This window comes from Aphelocoma coerulescens, chromosome 4A (assembly GCF_041296385.1).
Source record: "Aphelocoma coerulescens isolate FSJ_1873_10779 chromosome 4A, UR_Acoe_1.0, whole genome shotgun sequence".
Classification (NCBI taxonomy): domain Eukaryota; kingdom Metazoa; phylum Chordata; class Aves; order Passeriformes; family Corvidae; genus Aphelocoma; species Aphelocoma coerulescens.
Window position 1 is genome coordinate 15,832,768 of NC_091018.1, and position 14,766 is coordinate 15,847,533.

The following is a 14,766-nucleotide window of genomic DNA, read 5'->3' on the forward strand; positions in this document are numbered from 1 at the left end:
TCTCAATCTTTATTATTGTCTCGTTTTGGTGGTTTTTGTGGTTTTTTGTTTGTTTGTTTGTTTTGGTTTTGTTTTTTTTTTTTTTTTTGTTGGGAGGGAATTGTGAATTCCTGATAATGTAGAAGAGTCTATGCTCTTGTCCCCTGTTGACAATATAGAATGGAAATTGAAATGAAGGGAATTTCTCACACTCAAAGGATTAGCATACCCAGTCGCAGTGGCTAAGGCCAAAGAACCAGTCACAGCAAACATGTTTAAATGATGAGCAGTTTTGGATGTTTACCCAAGTAAGAAGTTGGGTTTGAATTGGCCAATTGTTCGAGCTACTGTGTGAAGTTGTGTAGTCCATGGGAAGATATTTTTTAGGCCAGGGTTTTCAAGCAATTTATGATTTTCCCCATCGTACAGAAAACTGCTGGTGTGATTTTTCTACTGTAGCTGTCAAAGTGTCTAATCCAGGCAAGTTGCTTAAGCTTCCTTTAAGTCAGTAAAAAACTGTGAGGAAGTGATCAATCCCTTTTTAAGGTAGGTGAAGTGCATTGTCTTTAGAAATGGCCATTTGGCTTTGTAGGCTGTGGAAGAGAAACTGGGTGACCCTCTTTGAGCAGACCTTAAGGTGGGTAGAGTGGGTGCTCTGCCATGGGCCGTGGGGCTGTGCCAAAGTTTGTCTGTAATATTGAATGTTGTTTTGAATGTTTATCTTTTGCTTTACTCTTAGCATAACTCCAATGCTTTGACAAGTTCCACGATAAATAAAATGCTGTATCACTATGTGTTTTAGGAAAAAAGAAAAGTTCTGTATTTTCAGACTATTTGCTTGTGGGGATTCATGCTCTTTCAATTCAATTCACAGTTCAGTACAAACATGCAAAGATTAACAAGCAGACAGACTATCCTTATATTCCAGGGATCCTCAAAAGGTAAAAGAAAGGCTTTTCACAGTAAGTATACTGCTATTATTGGACTTGAGATTGTGAAATGCCTTTCTGTTAAATAAAGTTCTAGTGTTTAATATGTTGAATTTTGCATAAAGATAGAATGGAAGAATTCTATTTTCAGGTAGTGCTAAAATATATTTGGTTTTTTTCTGCTTGCTGTTAGTGCTTGTAAAATATCATACACTAAAATTGTCAAATCTGCTGAAAGATAGCTCTAAAGCACTTGTTACTTTTCATATTCTAAATAGGCATGAACTCAGAAAAAGGTATTAATAATTTGTTGTGTAAACCACAATGCTTTATTAAATAGCTTCTCTTTATTGTTATTTATTTGACCATAAAAGCACTAACTACTTACCAAAATAACCTGCAAACTTAGTATTAATGTAGACCTTTGCAGTATTCCATAACTCTCTAGGTTAAAAGTGCAGAAAGATGAAATATGAAATTAAAAATATGCACTATGTATCACTTCCATGCCTTGTCTAGCTTTCAGAAATTATGTACTCTCTCCAAGAATTTGCATGAATATATAGGCTCCTAAGGTGGAGAAGTCATCACTCACAAATGGGAAAAAAACTTTACCATGGTGTAGATTTCCCCACGTTTCTGGATTCCACCAAAAATTACCAGACAAGATCGTCACTGGGTTTGCTGTACTTGCTGTTTGATAATTTATACTGACAGCCTGGCTTATGAAGCAAGGCATTAGCCCACAATCCAGTGTTGTGAGGGATCACATATCATAGTGGTGTAAAGCTAAATCCTGTGAGAACATACCTTTAACACTCTTGCTTTGCCATGATCCCTTCCACCCTCATTAGCCAAAGAAGGCTAAGCTGGCTCTCTGTGAGCTGATCCTCCAAGTTCCAGTCCTGTGTGTAGTGCACGGGGCACACACTGACACAGAAGATACCTCTTTGTCTTTTTGGGACATTGTAGGAAATCAAAGTCTTTCCTACAGCTTAAATTTCTTACTTTTCTCTCCTTTGCATCCTTCAGAAAATGGAATATCAATTCTAATTTCTAATGTATATATTTCAAGTCATATTCAGTAAGGATAAAGACCTGCCTGACATCATTTCAGTGTGGCTAGAGGCGCCTACATCACCATTTGTATTTAACCTAATTTAGTACTTTAGACAGACTTGAGAGCTTATCTAAGAGAATTAATCAGCTCTTGAGACTTAAAGAGGCAGCTGAGTCATTTTGTTGTGTCCCTACAGCAGTAAGACTGCTGCAACTTCATTTTTCTGTGCAAAGGACACAATTCTGAGGCTGTTTTACATCTGGGTATGGCCATGGGACTACTGTTATGGATTTATTAAGAATGCAGAGACCCTAGCTTAGGAACCTGCTTCAAGTTCTCACAAAGCTTAGCCTTTCTTGTCAGTCATCTGTAGACAGATGTGGGGATTAACCACTTTATCTAATTAGGCTCCTTGATTAGTTGTTAAGCTTTGCAGTTGTACTTGTCTCTTTGTGCTAAAGCCTGTGTTGCTGCAAGTTTGTTAATGGCATTCAAGTTACCCAGATGAAATCCAGTCTGGATGTCTGCAAACATCCATTTGCAGAGTATTGCCCTAAGTTAGGTCAATATTCTGCAGCTCTTTGTGGACTATTCTGCTGCTGCACACAATATGAATTTTTCAAGCCTCTCACTCATTCAGTCTCTGTCTCTCTAGCTCATTAGTGTGAGAGCAATTCAAAGTTGGAGGCCAACTCTCGATTGTCCAAATTAACCTTAGGGGAGCCTGGAGAATTAGATTTCTCCTGGCTGAAATTGACCTTTATGAACCTACTGTCAGTGCATAAAATTTGGCAAAACATAGTATCAACTTAAACTGCACTTACATCTACAGGAGTAGCTGACTTATTTAATGTTCATACATGAGGCTGTACTTACAAGGAGTTTATTTCAGCTTAAGGGACTCAGTCTTTCCAAGAATTCAGATGTCCTTCATTTCAAGTAGAAGATAGTTTATTACCTTCTTGTAATTTTTAAACAATTGAATCATCTACATTGTTCATGGGAGAAAAATCTGTCTATTATTTTTCTGTCCTTTTTCACTAGGAACTTTTCAAATAAGGACCATTCCCTTTTATCCCTGAGCAGGAAAAGGAATTTATTAAACAGTTGTCACATATCATTGAAGAGTTGAGGTGAGGTTACTTTGGACATATACATCTTTCCAGACTGTCCACTTCTACCTCCTTGTGAAAATTTAGTGCATAAGGAGCTAAAGTCACTTTGTGACTCAGTTGCATGAAGAAAACATGTCCTCAACTGCTCAATATTGCACCTTTTTCTCAGATTTGCTATGTTAAATTCCTTACAATCTCTCCTGAAACAGGTTCTTATAAAGTGATTCAGGTTACTTATATGGTTGTCATTCTATCCCCCAAAATAAACCACTTTGTGAACCATACTGGAGAGCAATTACCTGGAAGTGGTAGTAGAGTTTGTAGAGCACTATGTCAAGGTCGGGGTAGAAACCTTCCTACCCTTGTTCTTCTGAAGGTAGGACAGCCCAGAGCTTCAATTTATAAACTTAAATTTGAATGACTGTATAATAGATATTTCTAAACATATTTATTGTCCTTATATATTTGGGAGCAATATTGGCTCTACAATATCCTCCTGTTTTATTCATGCTAGTTAGAAAACATTGAATTATTCCTTTTTGAACTTAATTTTCAAAGTAGTTTTCTTTTGATAAGGAGGTGTTGTAAAAGTGTGCTTTGACAGGTGCTGGGGTGGGAAAGAGTTGAATTTTTGAATACTAGAAATCATTGTGCAGTCCAAGAAAAACATTATTCCTTAATTGAGACTGTGTCTTTGGCAAAAGAGCAGGTATCTAGGGCAAACATCAGAGGATCAATATAGATGCACTGACCTTAGCTGACTGCTGTAATCTGTTAGTTTGATGCCTTTTTCTCTTGTGCTGAGTCGACCCTGGCTAATTACACATAATTTCACCAACATCAAGGAGGATGCAGGGAAAAAACCATCCAGAACTAAAAGCTGTGCTGCCCAGATTCAAAAGGTGCTCAAAGAGAATCTCCTTTGACTATAAAATGATTTCCAGTATTCATATCCTTACCCTCGGGTTTTTTAGATTCACACCGATTTTAGAGCAGCCTATGTTCAAACTCAGGATAGGGAAATAAACTTTCCCCAGGAGTTTTCCCTTAATATGTAGGGATTGATCAAGAAAACTCCAGGGTAATGTGCTGCATATTAACATATATTTTAACGACCCCAATTGCTTGAAGGAATAAAATCAGACTTAGATAAAAACAACCCCTGCTACTGAAAAGGAGTGGAGGCTAGCTGAAAAAAATGTCTGTAAATGTTTGCATTCTCCTACCTGTTCTACTTTAAAATTGTGACTTGTTTTCTGTTTTCCAGTTCTTTTTATTTACTCTTAAATGGATTTATTTAGTCTCTTCTACTGCTAGAAAGAATCCATTTTAGCCTTTTGCATTTGGCATAGTGGGAATTGAATATGATGAATGAAACAGGTAAGGAATAAGTCTTGATTTAGCATTGTGTTTGTGAGCTGCTTGGCATTCTCTGGAAACATATTACATTATTCTGAGTTAATAATCAATTAGTAATAAGATTTCCATAATCCAGTAATAGCTGCAATAAAGGACAATTTACAGAGCTGGATATTGTTGGCGTAGCATTGCTTTTGCCCACCATTGAATATTCCCTGGAATTCATCTTGTTGATAGAGTAATGACAATGCTATTGACTATATTTAATAAATATTACTGCATAAAAATCAGCAACTGTCCTGTCTTAAAATAAACTAGAAATAAATTGAATGCAATTAGTTTTCTTCTTTCCTCTTGTTATTAGAAGCTTCAATAAAATATAATGGTAGGTAGGCTGAAAAACAGACTTTGGAGAGCTTTTCTGAGAATGGAACAACTTATGTTTGCATGAGAAGAGTAGAAAATTCTTCACTCTGATGAGGTGGAGTTCTATGATGCCAAAACATGGAAGGCAAAGGAAAATAAAGTTATACTCATTTTCAAGACTTTACTAGTAAATTCCTCTCTCAGTCAAGATGATTTAGACATTCATCTCTCAGACAAACATCCTAACCCACAGGCTTTCTCTTCCCCATTCCTTTTGAAATGTTCAGAATACAGAAGAGGATTCGAAATCTATTGAATATAAACGTAGATTTTTGAAGCACATTTCACAAAATCCAGCAGTTACAATCCAGGTGCATCTGGATTGTAATTATTTTCTTTCTTCTGTAAGACTGATTTATTTTTATTTGCAAATAACTGGTCTATTTTTCTACAAGTTAAATATAATTTTATCACTCGTTAGGCATTTATACATTGGTAGTAATTATTAGAAAGATGAGACATTTGAACAGTCTCAGATTTGTAATGAAGTTGTTATGATTCTGTCATGTGAAAAGTGGAGATTTCCTTAACCCTTAGTGTTATATTTGTCTGTCAGAGCCCCAGGAAGGTGGAGACCTTTGTGCCTGACCAACCTGTCAGTGTCCCACTACAGGGACCCTTCACTCACCAGTTCTGCTGGATCACAGGGTGGTTCAACTGACTTTGTCAGGGACACACAACAGCCCAAGGGAGACCCCTCAGTGGATCTTCCCACTTTGAGACCCCACAGTGAGTCCTTATTCAGCCTATTCCCTGCTGCCGGTGCCTGTGAAGGACTCACACTCACATTTATGGAAGAACAGTCTTTAACATCAAATTGTGCCAGGTTAAGGTTCGAGGGTTGCTGGTGATAGTATCTGACTGCAAAAATGTATTCAAAGCAATGCACAGAGAGGCTCTAGTCCCCAGTAAAAGCGTGCAGAGTGCAGTGCTGCTCAGCAGGAGCCCCCACAGGGAGAAGGCAGGCTCAGCCTGTTGTCTGATCCCAGTACTTACAATGCTATCTTCCCTAACTTTTCTCCCATTCTTGACCTACTTTTATACTATATGTTTAGGTGGAGCTTGAGTGACTCTAGTCATCTATGCCTTTGTTGCTGATTGGTGTAAAATTCTCTCACTTTGGTTTTAAAGATACAGTCAATAAAATGTAGAGCACAGGTCCAGCGAGGGGTGGTGACACCTTGGAGGTGTGTACCTTTGGGAGGGTGTGTGTGTCTTAATATTACAATTATGCTATAACGAACCAATCTCCTCTGAGGAGAATGATTTCATCGCAGCTGTTGGTCAGCAACCAACAGCTCTCTCCCCTGGTTGACAGAAGGTATGGGGTTTATCACCTGCAAAGTACCATTGAGTTCCCTTCCCGCAAGGATTTCAACAGAGCCTGGCCGGGGTGTCTCCACTCCTCTGTTCCCTCCCTCTTATCAGGTGCTTACAGTTTTATGGGGAATCATCGTGGAACATTCCAACCCCATTCCATCCAGGGAGCAGCAGCTGTATTTTACACTGTATTTTCTGTGCTGCTATAACTTCTGTTAGGATGAGAGTATAACTTCTCAGTTTCCTCCAGTTTTACCCCCAGCCATGTTTCCAAGGTTCCTTACTGAAATGCAGCTTTTCACTAACTCAAAATTACAGTAATTTTTATATCTCTTAACTTTGTACATACCAATTAGTGAAACTCTGGATTTTCTGATGCTGATACTGGTGGTAGTCATCCATAAAACTCTATGCTGACAGTCTGAATTCTAGTAAGAGATATTTTACACTGCTCTGTACTGTTCTGTTAAATTCTAACTTCAGATGTTGTATCTAGAAATATTTCCCCCCTGTTTTTCTGTGTAAGAGATTTACTAGATCTGGATCTTGAGCCTTTGTTTTTCAGCCCCAGTGAGTTCTGTCGTTATTCCTGCACTGAATGAGGTCTTGAAACTAAAGCACTCTGACACTTAGTCCTGCTTTCTTGTACAGCTATTTCATGTCTTCACAGAACATGTTTCAAACTATTACACTGCAGTATGATCAATTATTTTTTCTCCCCACAAGAAGTTACATTTTATTGTTGAGGTGACAATTTCATATATGGTCAATTTAAAGTGTAAAAGCTGTTTATAACTTTAGAAGGATTTATTAGAGGATGGAATACCAGCAAGACATGTTAGATTTTCCTCATATAGCATAAGATCTTTGTCTAGTGCATTTTATAAATATTTGGTTCTTCAGCTTAGCTGGAAACAAACACATTCTGTATAAAGGACTGTTTCCTTCTATCCATTACTTACTCCTGGGGAAATCTGAATAGATTGATAGCTGGGTAAAACACTTGTATTAGAGGTGAGAATTACTGAGGTCACCAACAGAAGCTTCTTCCATTCCTCTAGGAATATATAGATTATGAAGGTACAATCCCTGAGCTGAGGTGCTGCAATTAAACTATGCTTGACCTTAGCCAAAATGCCAAGAAGTGATCAGAGCAAGCCAGTGCTCCTGAACTGTGTTAGTGCAACATAAAATGTGCCCATCTATGGGCATCTTCATTGGACATTCAGCCTGCTGTGGGTGCTCCTCCTGTTATTCTAAATAGTTTAGGAAAGGATACACCTTCTGTGTTCTGTGAACAGTGTTTTTCCTTCTCATCTCCTAGAAATGTTTCACAGAATTTAATGATTTCCCCTCCAAGTGTAGGTGCAGGCACTATTTACAGTGGATTATTTTGTTGATTAGCTCACTGCATGACTTCACCTGTATCATCAGAAGAGGAGAAAAGGTGGAGTCTTGCATGTGGTGGGAAATGGTGACTATGGACTGGGTGTTAAGTTGCATTTTTCAAAGTAAACCTATAGCACAATGCTAAAATGTTGAGCCCTGAGATCTTTAATAATAAGATTATTAGCAATGTATTGTTTTTAAATGGCTGCAAAGCTAAACTCTTCATTGCATCATTTCAGTGTTGGTAAATTTAGGTTGGGAGGAATTTCCTGAGACCTCGGCAAATTTGTTCTCTTTAGGAAGGAAAATTCTTCCCAGTAAATTGAAAATACTTTCCAAAGAATTGGAAAATTTTATTTTTAGTAATTATCTAATTTGAAAAAACATTGCTTAGAAATCCTAGTTGCATATGTGGTGATGGACCTGAATGCACTTGTAACTGCTGGACATGCAGAGCTACCTGTCCAGTCTGTGCTGTCCCTGTGGGTGCCAGACTTTGTTTGCTGCTGGTGCCTTAGGAGTGAGTGAATGCATTCTCCCAGTAGGGTGCTCCCAGCAATGGCTGAAGGATACAGAAGAGGTTTATGCATCCTCTCCTTGCTCAAAGGGAGCATTTTGCAGCTCCAAAATGCCCACTACTGCCTTTCCAAACTCAGCTGTGTGTGCCTTTGGGAGGAGCAGAGACTGCTCAGGTAAGGAGGAGCTGCACCGAATCAAGAACAATCCATTCCTACAGTAGCACCTGAATTAAGCAGCAAAGGACAAAAGAGTAAGTTTGGGGATATGACTGAGGCTTAAAGGACACATTTTCTTTATACAAAAGAGTCAGACTTAATTTCCTCAGTTTTGTTGACCTTCCACTCAAACAATGTTTAGGATTTTGGAATTTGCTGGTAGAGTTCCATAATACAGAGCACCTGCCCCTTCTCAGTGATGAGCTCTGTGAGCTATCTCCCCACCAGAGAAGTCAGAAGCAAGGAATACATAAAAGCTGAAACAGCATTTGCAAAAACTTGCTGTGGGTTTAGGTATCAGCTTTCTGTTCCCAGCATTAGTAACTGATTGGGCCTTGCTTTTCCTTTGGTTGCTTTTTCCCTCTTTTCAGATTTGACACAATGGGTGGCTGAGGCTTTTAGTTATGTTGGCCTGTTTCAGAAAATTAATTTACATATTTAACATCCTTTGAATCTGCTTGAGATAAAGATCTAATTAATCTGAACATGGCAGGCAAGTATAATGCTAAAGGAAAATGGTAATTCTGTGTTTAGGAGTATTGGCTCCTTTGTCTATTGTTGCAATGCATTTCTAATTCACATTTAAAAAATTGTGAATTAATGCTTTAGGCTATTTGCATGCAAACCCATTTCAATTGTTTTCTGATGATTTACTCTTGGAATTTGTATGGGATATGCTGTAGATGAAATTCATTAGAATGACATTTTTTCTTCATCAAATTAACTGCCCTATTTTCAAGAGTGTTAAATACTGTGACTGCTGTTCTTTTCTTACCAGGCTGTGGACTTGATAGTAAATAGAAGCCACATAATGTGTTTAAAAATAAAAAGGATGTGGTTTTTAAGGAAAGTTGACTATATTAAAATGGTAGATGTTTTGTCTATCCAGGCAGCCACCCTCTAGGTTTCTAAAGAACTGTAGAGAATACACAAAAGACTATTATCAATTTATAGAACTGAACTGTCAGAAATTAACTTTTAAAACAGTCTTTACTCTAGCTATGTTCTCTTAAATAAAACTTATTGGATAAGACACTGGAAGCTTTCAAAGTATTTTCTATTCATCATACCATTGTAACCCTGACTCAGCAAAGCCTATTAATCTGTGAACAATAATAAGCCTGTCTATAAATCCCTTTCTAGATGCAAAAACACTTCAACATATGGACAAATTCTTCAGTAATATTACAGCTTTTATCAGTGGTTTAAAGTGCTGGAAAACTGAAACATATTACAAAGCATCTGGCTTGAAAGGGCCTGAATGTAAACTCTGTCTGTGCAGAGCCTGAACCTTGAGGATTTAGGAATCTGTACCCTTCCGAATTTCTTATCTGATTTTTAGTTTTATAAGTGGAACATGCAAACATTTTACACCCACTGGGATGTTTGTAATCCCATTTCTAATAATCAGGAAAAAATGTAAGCTGCCTATTTTGAATGCCCTGTTGATAAGCATTTCAACAGGATGATTGAGAATTTACACTGTGCTGGATTATTGGCAATAGATTTCCCTGTCAAAGAAGCATTTTGCATATGAGTACTTTTTCTGTGCTACTATGTCACTGAATTTTTTTAAAATAAATGTTTTTGTGTCTGACAGTGAACTCCTGCATACACCATTGCATGCACAGTGTAAGAAATGATTGCTTTTTTCCATTTTTTCTGCCCAACTTACAATGTGTTGAAAGCAGCATACAGTTCTAATACAATAGGAGATGAATTATTTTAGTACAAATGATCTTTTCAACAGTCCACCATCTCCCTACATTTTTTAGTTTATTGAATGGCTGATAAAAATGATATGCAGCATGTTTGAGAGAGGCAGAATAAAAAAGACATACTTGATCCATGTCAATACTTCTCCTTTTTACAAAAACTCTTCAGAGACTCAAGATGTATGATTATCTAAAATTGCCATTTCTTTATGGCTCATTCAATAACATATTTCCATATTTATGAAAAACACATGGAATTCAAAACTGTGGTGGATTTGGCCTTATAGCTGAGTTCAATCACCAGCATTTAGAACTATATCTTATGTGTTAGTCAAACTGTTTCAAGTTGTGATATAAAATTCAAAACATGGAAAATCAAATCCTTGATGGAAAAAAATAAAAAAAGATTGTATTCTTCAGTTTGTGAGGCATATAATCATTACAACTGCTCATTTCTTGACATGGTAAAGCCTGGTTTGAAAGGAGCTTTTCTAAATAACTGCAAAAACAAACCTAATCCATAACACCTAAATTTTATCACGAACAACATTAGAGGTCTGTCTTCTAAATTGGCACACTGAAATTTTGGATTGACTTTGGTCTCTGGAAAGAGGAGGATACTTGGCTGTGACAGAGGTGGCTGAGCAGGTGCCTCCTGATCCAGAATTGCTGCTCCAGCTGAGGAGCTCTGCTGTACACTTGGCTGGGAGGCCGTGGGGAAGGAGCTGGCAGTTGGAATCACAGCAGAGATGGATTATCTCTTTGGAGTCTTACCAAGGAGACTTTGACGTAGGAGACAGGGGAAGTACTGAATAGATTTGAAGGAAGATGGCTTTAGAAGAATGCCATTAATCTAAGGTGACAGAGAAGGAGAGAACTGTATGGGGCAAGCTGAGAAAATATCCTGAATGGATGATGATTTTTCTGGCAGTCTGAAGAGGAAGCCGGTTTTTCCAGAAAATGCATAAATTTCTGGAAAGGATCTGAAAGGTCTGGAATGATTTATCTGTCCACATTTCTCAATCAATACTGAGTAAATTATGTCTTGTTCATCTTCTTTACCTCTCTTCCCATATTACTAGATAAGAATTCTTTGTCAACAGCTTGGAAATCTCCTTGTTTGGGGAGAAAACCCCACTGAATCCTGTGTTATGTCAGCATTTTTTATATGTAGTCTTATCTTTAAGACCACAGTTTCTCAAAAAAGAGATATATGTATGAAATACAGTAATGTTATTTATTACTTAAAATATGGGATTTGAAAAGATGCCCTGACACATTCGTATGTAAGGTGTTTAAATATATTCCAATACAGTGACTTGTATAAAACCTAAAACAAATTAAAAGTAAAAACCCCATGATTGTTGCTTTGAAAATTTAGTGTATATTTTTACTTGAAAGACCCAACAGCACAACACAGGATTCTTAAGCCCCAAAATGCCAATACAGACATTTCTATTAGGATTTAATTTAGTTTAAAATAGTTTTGAGTAATTTATGACTTCACAATTGAAATATTCATGCTTACCTGGTTTACATACAATGGTACACTCAAGCAGAAAATCTGAAGTATAAATGAATGATTCTATGCCTAATAAAAAGAATTTACAGAAAGTAGATCCTGTGTGCCCTTTAGCAGTTATTTTTTCATTAACAAGTCAAAGTTTTTAAACTTCATTGAATAAGAACAAGAGAGTTGCCAAGGAAAATAAGGTGTATTGCTGGAATTGTAGCAGCCAGTAAAATGATAAAAAGTACACTAAGGTCAATGAAATATCTCTGATGAGGTAGGTCCCACTTCTTTTGTCTTTATCAGGTTTTCTACAGTCATGTTTTTTCTTCCTTTTGGCTTTTTTTTTTTTTTTTTTGCATGGCAATCCTACAAAGATGAAATGAAACCTTCTCTTTTCCTCCTGATACTAAGGACAAAAGCTCTCTCTAAACACTACACAATATAATTTTGGTGGAAGAAAAAGAGTGCTGTGCTCCATAGAAGTAAGTACCCATAGGGGACTGCAATCAAAAGACAGTATGAACTTGATCAGAAACAAAGGAAAAAGGACTGTGATTCAGTGATTCTTTTTTTTTTTTTTTTTTTTTTTTTTTTTTTTTTTTTTTTTGGTGAATAATTCAGGAACAAATCACACTGTTAGCATAAAGAGCCAGCAGTTCCCTTCCTGGATAAGTATCTTGGGTAAAAAATTATTCAGTACTCCATTTCCAACAAAGAATGGAGATAGCAGAAGAGACAGAGAATATTTACCCTACCTGACACGTAACAGTTCTGATAAATGCAGCTCACAAAGTTCAGTGTGTCTGCTTCCTTTGATGCCCAAAGAATGAAGAAATTTGTCTTTGATTCAATTGCTGCCATCAGCAGGTTGTGTGTTTTTGGTACCACTGAGAGGTTTCATCCAGGACATGAAAAGTCTGAGAGACTCAGAGCAATCTACCCCAAGGCCAGCAGCCTGCAGAGTGATGCAGCTTTTGTCACTTAGGTAGACTGAAAGACTAATCTTAATTTTATCTAGACTAGGCTCTGCTTATTTTCTGCTCCTATTTTGCTGTCATATGTGTTTCAATTCAGAAGTTTGAAAAATTAGGCTAAATAATTGGTTGTTTATATCAGTGAAATACATAGAAAGAGCATGGGGCAGTGCAAGATTAGGGAGATAAGAGAACTAAATAAGTACAGCTTTCATGCTGGAAAAATTAAATTACTTGTTCTTAAGTGTGACCAGGCATGAAAATACCTTTCCCTAGGATATTACCTGGTTGGCATCTTAGTAATAAACTCCTGACCTCAAATAGATTTCATAATTTATTATTCTTTATTATGTTTTTAGAGGTGATGATTGGTTTCTAACTTTACTCTGCTTTGTCTTGAACAGGATATATAAACCTTAAACTTGCAACTTGGCACCAAGACCAGCTTGATCTGATGAAGGAGAATGATCCTGTGGCTAAAGAGTTTAGGACACTGCTTCTAGGGAATAATCTTGGTTTTTATTTACTGAGATCCTCTGTATGCATCAAATGGGCTCATCCTGTTCTAGAGAATCTTGTTCCCTTTTGCTTTCTCTTGGGACTTCTTACTTTCTGGCATCAGAAATGTTCTTTCAGTAGGGAACACACCTTACTGCTAAGGGCATATTGCTGGAAAGGGGGAGAGAGGGAGGTTATCATAGCAGCACTCATCCCATGGTTGTAAGTTGAAGTGATTGTGAATCATAGCAAAGTTCTGGATAATTCTGCTGCTTTGCATGTATTGCTGAAATGGGAGTGAATTTCATGGCATATCAGATGCTTTGTCTCAATCAAAGTTAAGGTCTATTTGCTCAACCATTCAAGAAAAAATACTGCAACTTGTTATAAGTTAGGAAAACTTTTTATTTGATGTCAATATACATGTATATTTTACATCTTTGCTGTGATATCCATTCTCTCTGCTTGTCTAAACTGATGTTTTTCAGGACTGAAGAAAATAGAATTAAATGATGAAACAAATGTTATGGTGTTCCCTGCATTGTTCTGTGCTGGCTGCACTTCAGGGTCTGACAGATGACAGTCCTGAAATCTGTGCATCTTTATCGAATCTCTTTCAGAAAGTTCAAGATGACCTTACTTTTGACAAAAGTGTAACTGCCAGTATCTGTGCAAAACAGCTTTTTGAATTCTTAAAGTCTTTTACTGAAAACACACCAAAAAGTGTGTTTTATGTGTGTATATATATATAAATATCTATATCTATCTGTCTGTCTATATCACAGAATTATTTCTGATGGAAAAGACCTCTAAGGTCATTGAGTCCAACCATTGGTGTAAAACTACAAAGTCCACCATTAAACCAGGTCCTCAAGAGATATGTCTGAATGTCTTTTAAATCCCTCCAGGGTTGGGGATTGAGCCACTTCCCTGGGCATCCTGTTCCAGTGTTTGACAACCCTTTCTGTGAAGAAATTTTTTCCTAATACCCAATCCAAATATTCCCTGGCACAATTTGAGGGCATGTCCTCCTGCTTATTACTCTGGAAAAGAGACTGACCCCCTCCTGGCTACAGCCTCCTTTCAGGCAGTTGTAGAGAGTGATCATCCTTTTCTCCAGGATAAACACCCCCAGCTCCCTCAGGTTTGCATGTGACAATTTTTAAAGTTGCCTCAATGTTATGACATAATGCAAGGAATCTGACTTAACATACACAAATATGTAGGAAGAAAATGACAAAAGAATTATGTTTTCCTTGGGGGTAAAGCAGTATTAACAATAAATTACTTAGTCTGCAGACAGGAGCAAAAACAACATCAGCATTATTGCTTAACATTATTCATGTTTATGAATCATGTTGTGCAAAAAGGTTCCTGTACAGAATTTTACACAGCCTACATTTTATGCAGGTTATGAAGCACAGAAACAGACCTAGTCTAAATATATTCTTCTTACAGGAAGATTCCTCATTTTTTCCTTTCTGATGTAACAGCTCAGCAGAGCAGAACATCATGTAATTAAAATACATTGAATTTGACTCCCTGAGCACTTAGTTTTGCAGTGGTGAAGAGCAGAGGAACCATGGTATATGGTTATAAATAAGAACATGAAAAATAGTTGTGAGGTAGAAGAATGATAGAGAGGGGAAAGAAGGGGAGACTCAGGGAGCTGTGAGAAAAACTTGTGTTGCTCAACCATTTTTCCTTGCCAACTGTTCTAAACCTACAATGTTAAAAGCCTTTAGCTGTAACGAG

General features: G+C 37.2%; 1 long non-coding RNA gene across 1 annotated transcript; it reads left to right on the forward strand.

Annotated features, from left to right (window-relative positions):
* Window positions 1-871: 871 nt before the first annotated feature.
* Window positions 872-13,640, forward strand: LOC138110230 (uncharacterized). Its single transcript, XR_011150834.1, has 3 exons — window positions 872-941; window positions 11,914-12,021; window positions 12,918-13,640. It is a non-coding gene; the product is annotated as an uncharacterized lncRNA (long non-coding RNA).
* Window positions 13,641-14,766: the final 1,126 nt, after the last annotated feature.